Source organism: Tupaia chinensis, unplaced genomic scaffold, assembly GCF_000334495.1.
Source record: "Tupaia chinensis unplaced genomic scaffold, TupChi_1.0 Scaffold143814_1, whole genome shotgun sequence".
Lineage (NCBI taxonomy): Eukaryota > Metazoa > Chordata > Mammalia > Scandentia > Tupaiidae > Tupaia > Tupaia belangeri.
The window spans coordinates 1,161,489-1,169,353 of record NW_006203664.1 but is presented as its reverse complement, the minus strand read 5'-3'; the positions used below and the strand labels follow the sequence as shown (position 1 = coordinate 1,169,353).

At 40.3% G+C, this 7,865-nt stretch overlaps 1 pseudogene; it reads right to left on the bottom strand.

The window, feature by feature from the left end:
• Positions 1-3,382: 3,382 nt before the first annotated feature.
• LOC102483073 (cytochrome c oxidase assembly protein COX20, mitochondrial pseudogene) lies at positions 3,383-3,627 on the bottom strand (annotated as a pseudogene).
• Positions 3,628-7,865: the final 4,238 nt, after the last annotated feature.

The window sequence follows — 7,865 nt, the reverse complement described above, 5'->3', positions numbered from 1 at the left end:
GGAAATGCAGATCAAAACAACAATGAGATACCACTTAATCCCAGTCAGAGTGTCTAAGATTAAAAAAGTAAAAAATGGTAAGTGTTGGCGTAGGTGTGGTAAAAGAGGAACTCTCTTACACTGCTGGTGGGAATGTAAATTATCCCAGCCACTGTGCAGAACAATTTGGAGATTCCTCAAAAATCTACAAATAGAGCTACCATATGATCCAGCGGTCCCACTTCTTGGTATCTACCCAAAGGACAGAAGAATTCTTCATTGGAAAAGTGCTTGCACATAAATGTTTATTGTGGCACTATTCACAATTGCTAAGACATGGAACCAACCCAAATGCCCTTGAACAGATGAATGGATTGAAAAACTGTGGCACATATACTCTATGGAATACTATTCAGCCATAAAAAAACCCTCTGGCTTTTGACAGAAAGTGGAAGAAATATGGAAGATGTACTGCTGAGTGAAGCAAACCAGGCTATGAAGGAGAGAAATTGTATGTCCCCACTTAATATATACTGAGTGTCCACACTCTATTACTGAAACTGATTGATTGAAGGATATAAAAACACAGTAAATGGGTGTAAATACCAGATATAGTGTGTGTGGAAGAGTAGGGCCTGAGGAAGGACATTTAGAAGAAAAATACGAAGGCAAAGCATTAATGGGACAAAGAAATGTGGTATTATCTGTTGAAGATATTTTATAGTTTTATCAACTGGACTAGGGAGAAATGTTCACATACTGAAATATTCACTTAGTAAGCTAAATAATGTGCTTGAATGTATAAAATAAAAGAAAATAAATTTTAAAAAAAGAAAAAAATAAGAAGTATCTGTCTTTTTCCCTTCTCATTGATGTATATAAGGTGTATGAATGGTAGCTAAATTTACTATTAGGTTCACAAGTGCTGGAGTAGCAAGACAGGAGAATCATGACAGAAGCTGAGGAAAAAAGGGACATTTTCCCAAAGATTCTAGACTTTAAAATTGTATGAAGAGAATATGGCTTTGGGTTATCACCTTTTGAAGAGGATAGAAAATGGAAGGGATTATGTTTTTGGCCATCCATGAAGTGGTTATTTCATGTAGAGCTCCTTCAAAACACTGATGTTACTAAACACTGTACTATGTGTATGTTTGTACATGTACACACAAGGTGGTAAGGCAAGGCAGGGAGTGTAATGAATGTCCACTTATGATCTGCCCAATATCCTCCTCCTTTCTTCTACAATAGCACATCACAATTTTGAAGGGAAATCGCTCTTCCCAACCTGACAGAGTTGTAGGAGAGCTTCTAATCACAATGTCTAGTATAATAACCTCTGTTTCCATGCTCAGTGATCTGAAGACCAAAACACTGTTGTCCAGGGCCCTGGACTGGCTGAGAACTAAATGTACTTTTAGCCACTAAGAAAAGTAAGATGATGGTTCCTCAAAAAATTAAAAATAGAATTACCATATAGCCCACCTATTTTTCCTCTGGGTATATATCTAAAAGAATTGATAGTAGGCCTCAAAGAGATATTTACACACCCATGTTCATAGCAGCATTATTTATAATAGCCAAAAGATGGAAGCAACCCAAGTATCCATTGACAGATGAATGGCTAAACAAAATATAATCTATACATACATTGGGAGATTTTTCAGCCATAAAAAGAAAAGAAGTTCTGACATACACTGCAACATGGAAGAAACTCAAGGACATCATTTTAAGTGAAATAAGCCAGTCACAAAAAGATAACTACTGCATAGTTCCACCTATGTAAGGATCATAGAGCAGTCAAATCCATACAGTTAGAAAGTAGATTATGGACCAGCAGTTAGCGTAATGGCTATGTCACCGGACTCCCATGTAGATGACCGCGGTTCATGTCCCAGACCCGGTGGCTTAAAACTCACACCGGGCACGTGTGTGTGCATGCTCAAGATCCTGAGAGGAGAATGGAGGAGAAGGATTGTGGCGTGGCCATGCCCCCTGGGGGTGATTTCTCGCTTTCTGTCTCTCTCTGTCTGTCCTATAAAAAAAAAAAAAAAAAAACCTCCTCAAAAAAAAAAAAGTAGAATAGTGGTTAAGAGGGATTGTGGGGAGAAGGGAATAGAGAGTTAATGTTGAGTGGGGACAGAGTTTCAGTTCTCTGAGATGAAAAGAGTTCTGGAGATGGTGGCGATGGTTGCACAGTAATGGAAGTGTACTTAACGCCACTGAACTGTCCAATTAAAAATGGTTAAGATGGTAAATTTTGTTATATGTACTTTACTGTAATTTAAAAAAGGAAATACAGTTTAATAATATTCAAAGGTTTTACCTTACTATGGGTAGAAAGTTTTAAAGGGTGAAAAGGCCTACACAAAGAAAAAGACTCTAGAAAATTGTGATTGACATGAAGTCTTTTTCTTCTCCTCCTCCTTTTTTTTTAACTATACAGTCTTTTATTTTTATTTTATTTTTGGCTGGGTCTTTTTTGTTTCAGTTTCTTTTATATATTCAATCACATTATTTAGCTTGCAAAGTGAATATTCCAACATTGATGATGCTCAGTGGGTTTCAAACACCTTAGTAAGTCTGAGAGTTAGGCTTAAACTTTCATCTTGTTCAGTGAGGCTGATTGTTGTAGAAAACACTGCCCATCTTTGGCTGTGTGTCTGACTCACAGAAACACATACTGAACCTTTGGCCTGCCCATCGAAGTACTGGGATTCTTGAACCTTCAGAGGTTTCTGCTTGAGGAGAGGCCTTGAGGAAGTGGGTAGTACCATTCTATGTAACAGGGCAGCACATGCCAAGTTCCATGGCTCTGTAAGGCATGGTGAGGGTTGACTATAGGCCATTTTACCTTTGACTTAGTTGTGTTCCCATGGACATCGTTGGAAGTGCTTGGGAGACACAGCAATAGCGTGTTCCTTCCCTTTATAGGAGTTCTGGTTTTCTCTTTCACTTCCAGGGTAGATTCCTCAGTGGGCTCTTATAAAAGCTGGATTTGAAGGACCAGCTCAGCAGTTAGTTCGCTAAGTGACCATACCAAGTCTTTATTCATTGTCTTTCCACCTGCAAAATGGGAGAGAACAATGAAATTAGTCTGTTGTGAACCAGAGCAAGGGCAGTGCAGATAGAGGGATGCAGAGTGGAAAACAGTGAAGACAGACGCAGGTATAATGGATATGATTTTTTTTCCTTGATTGAGAGCTTTCTTATTGTATATAAAATGTTTTATGTGGTTGATCTCAGCTGTTTTCACACTAACTTCAGATTCTCTATGCTCAAGATTGCTTAACTGTTTCTGTTGCTGTTGCTTTGTTTTCTTTCAGGATCAAGGTGGGTACTTTCATATAGTATCATATTTTTAATACCTTCTCTGGCAATTCTTTGTTGTACTCTTTGCTTTGCATGATTATACCTACAATGGAACCAGCCTCCTAAAGTCACTAAGATAAATCCTCCTCCTCCAACATCACATGATCTTCTAATTCTACTAGTTAACAAAAAATGCCCAAGGCCAGCCACAACAAATCCTAATGAGCCATATAATATCAACTCTCAAGCACAGGGAACATTTTCAACATCTAAAATTCCTAGTAGCTTGAAAGGCTTCCCCTTCACCGGCTCACTGGGTTCCAGTGTAGCTGCCATGGGGTCGAGTCAGCTGGATATGACTTTTATTTCATGAACCCAGGAGTGAAACATAATTTTATTTTTTCATTTTATTTTAAATTGACTTAAGTCTGATTCAGCCCATATCTTACCAAGATGATGGAAGGGTCCACCTCACTCATTGATAGGCTTGTAATCCTCACCATTTCTTGGACTTCATGAAAACTTTGAGCATGTAAGGGGCTCCTGAAAAATAATGCCAGGCATTTAATTTCTAGGTCATTATGAGTATTGTTATAGATGTCCTCATCTCCCAGTGTTATTCCTGGAGATACAGAAGCTTTCTGCATTCTTTATTGGGAATGAAGTCTTTAGCCATACTTGGGAAATTGTAGAGTCTAGCCTTGAAGGACGCCAAGCAGGAGGAAGGGCTGGGATGGGAGAGCCTTCCCAGGATACCCCCAGCAAATGGAGCACAGCCATCAGCTATTCCAGGACCATCAGTGATTTTTCTATTTTTCTGTCTGGTGGAAATCAGACTCTAACCTGTTGTCATCCTCCAAGTCATATTTTTTTTCCTCTTAGGATATCAAGCAAAATATTACTAAAGAGTTTAGATTTTTACAGAAGTATGAAAAAAACTTTGACTTCTGGCAGTTTCTGCATTCAGTCCTGTGAAAGATTCCTAAGGCAAGACTGAAAGATCGAAGGACATAAAAGCATTGAAACTAGTTATGGACATTAGATACAGTGTGGAAGGGGGTGGGAGAGGGGAAGAGTGAAGGGAAGGAAATTAGGGAGAAAAATAGAGGTAAGACATTTGTGGGATACAGAAATGGTTTATTACCTGTTGATGATGATGTGTATAGTATTCTCAACTGGACTGGTCTGAGGTATATTTCGTGTTGAGTAAATTCTCTATACAAGATAAATGAGATATAGTGATTAAATGTATAAATAATAATAACAAAGAAATTGCGGGAAAAAAATTAGGTTAAAACTGGAAGAAAAAGAAATACAAAGAGAATGTTACAAATTAATATCTTAAACAATTTTTTTCTAATCTGCATGACCTCTTAGCAGATTGGGACCAGCATTAAAAAAAAAAAAAAAAAAGAGCAAGCAAGACAGTCACACTGAAAATAATAGAGTACCTCCCAAAGAGCAAGGGTGCTGTGTTTGTTACATGAGTGTTCTGAGCTATGAATTAAATATATTTCTTCCTTTAGGCCATATGTGAAAAAGTTTAAAATACCCTTCTAGAGTAGAGTGGGGAGAGGGCAGACATTTGTATGAAAAAATAAAACAACAAAATTCATAGGTGAATCCAACGTGCAATTAAGCTGAGAACTACTGGTTTAGAGAATGACCAGATAGGAGGAAGAGAAATGAAAATATTAATATTTTTAGCTTGTTTATAACTATTAACCAGAAAGAGACACCATATTGCAAGTAGAGGGAGAGAAGGTGATGGGGACAGATAATGAGTTCAAAGAAGACAGTAGGTGAGTTAGTAGCAACCATTGTTCTCCCTTTAAATACCTGCTAACAGCAGCTGAGCAGGATACTGAGCCCAAGATGAACAATCGGAGGAGTTTGACCTCAGAGGGGACTGGGGCAGCAGCCAAGTTCCAGAAGAGGTCTCTGCTTTAGCTACGGGAGAAACTGCTGCATTCAGAACTTGCTTTGCTTTGGCAACCTAAATTTTAGAAATGGCCGGGCCAGCTGTCATTTGTTCCCACCACTCACCTGGAAGCTTATCTTTGCTCCTGTATTGATTTTCCCTGCTCCAAGAGTGACCTCAGTCAGCTCATCATGAAGACAGATGCTTTGGGGCATCTAGCTTTTGTTGTTCTTTGTAGAAGATGTTCTGCCTTGGATGTCTGATGGCTCCCTCGAGGGGGCTGTGCCTGGTTCAGATAAGATAAGAAGCTTCCCAGCTCAGCACAGGCACAGGATAGAAAGCAACTGCAAGTCTTGGCTGTGATTAGTAGGAGGGTATTGGGCATGGGAGTGAAAGTGATTAACTTGGAAAATAAATTATTATATCTGAAGATGAGTTTGAATTTGTGGATATCCACCACTGGTGGCGTTGTAATACCAAGAATAGATGGACTCTTTACTCTTTGCAAAGCTCATGTCTGGTGGATTCAAAGTCCAGTGTCTGTACACAGATCAGCTGTACTAACAGTGATGGCTGTATCCATTAGAGTTCCTTGTATTTCAAATGACAGAAAACCCAGACTAAACTCATCGAACAAACAAGCAAATACATACCATCCCATAACTGTAGTGTCTGAAGTATCAGCATAGGCTGAACATGTGGTGGTGTCCTGGCTCAGGGCCTTTTAGAACATCTCTATGACAGAGCTGAGTAGTTTGCTAGGAGGCTGCAACTGTTAGAAGCACAGTCTCAGGGTCCCAGTTTCAAATCCTGCCTTTGTCACTCCTGAGGTGGCCAACCTGGGACAAGTGCTTTAGTTGTGTTATCTATAATATAGAGATGGTGATTTTGAGAGGATAGATGACAGATGGATGGAAAGTACTCTGCACACAGCTGGAGCTCATTAAATGCTAGTAATTGTAGAGGACAAGGGTTGTTTTCCTCTTTAGCACCCACACACCTCTCTGGTCTCTTAGCAACATTTCTATTTTCGTCTGTGGGTTGCCCCTCTCTCTTTCTCAGTCATGTGCCAGGAGGGGCATATAATTCAGGTTAAAACCAGTTAGTTTATTACAGTCTCTGGACCTCCATGATTGGTTTGTGGCTGTCTCCTGACTAAAACCTGTTCAGAGAGATCATAATTTTGCTGTCTATGTCAGAACAAGTATGTCTTCTGCCTCCCCCTTGCTGAAAGGACTTGAACCGAGATGTTTATGGCCGCCTGGGGGTTATTTTTCTTCTTCTTCTTTTTCTTTTCCTTCTCCTCTTCCTCCTTCTTCTTGCTCTTCATTTGCCAGAGGGCACATGTGCCCACTGGAGAGTGAAAGAGAGAGAGGGAGAGAGAGAGAGAGAGAGCACCCCATGGGGAATGGCCATGCCACAATCCCTTTTCCTCCACCCATAACTGTAGTGTCTGAAGTATCAGCATAGGCTGAACATGTGGTGGTGTCCTGGCTCAGGGCCTTTTAGAACATCTCTATGACAGAGCTGAGTAGTTTGCTAGGAGGCTGCAACTGTTAGAAGCACAGTCTCAGGGTCCCAGTTTCAAATCCTGCCTTTGTCACTCCTGAGGTGGCCAACCTGGGACAAGTGCTTTAGTTGTGTTATCTATAATATAGAGATGGTGATTTTGAGAGGATAGATGACAGATGGATGGAAAGTACTCTGCACACAGCTGGAGCTCATTAAATGCTAGTAATTGTAGAGGACAAGGGTTGTTTTCCTCTTTAGCACCCACACACCTCTCTGGTCTCTTAGCAACATTTCTATTTTCGTCTGTGGGTTGCCCCTCTCTCTTTCTCAGTCATGTGCCAGGAGGGGCATATAATTCAGGTTAAAACCAGTTAGTTTATTACAGTCTCTGGACCTCCATGATTGGTTTGTGGCTGTCTCCTGACTAAAACCTGTTCAGAGAGATCATAATTTTGCTGTCTATGTCAGAACAAGTATGTCTTCTGCCTCCCCCTTGCTGAAAGGACTTGAACCGAGATGTTTATGGCCGCCTGGGGGTTATTTTTCTTCTTCTTCTTTTTCTTTTCCTTCTCCTCTTCCTCCTTCTTCTTGCTCTTCATTTGCCAGAGGGCACATGTGCCCACTGGAGAGTGAAAGAGAGAGAGGGAGAGAGAGAGAGAGAGAGCACCCCATGGGGAATGGCCATGCCACAATCCCTTTTCCTCCACTTCTCCCTCCTTTCAGGATTTTGAGCAAGCACACATGCATATCTGACATGTTTTTCAAGTTGCCTGGTCTGGGACTTAAACTGCATCCATGTGGGATCCAGTTACCCCAACCACCACACTACTGGCTTTTCCTGGTGGTCATTTTCAGCTGTGAAGGGGGAACTCAAGTGAGAAAAGAGTCACAGAGAGAGGAAAATAAAACCATTGAGAGAGAAAGACACAGAGATTGCTGGTAACATCATTTGAACCTTGGATCAGTCCATGCCTGATATTTGTTTCAGACTTTTTGGCTACATGACAAGGGATTTTCTTTTTCATCTTAGTGAGTTTATTTTGGATTTTCTGTTGCTTGCAACAGAAAACAACAGAATAGATTTGAGATATGTTTTGTGAAAGGTCTGAAAGAGATCTTTCAAAAACCCTGAGTCTCTTTC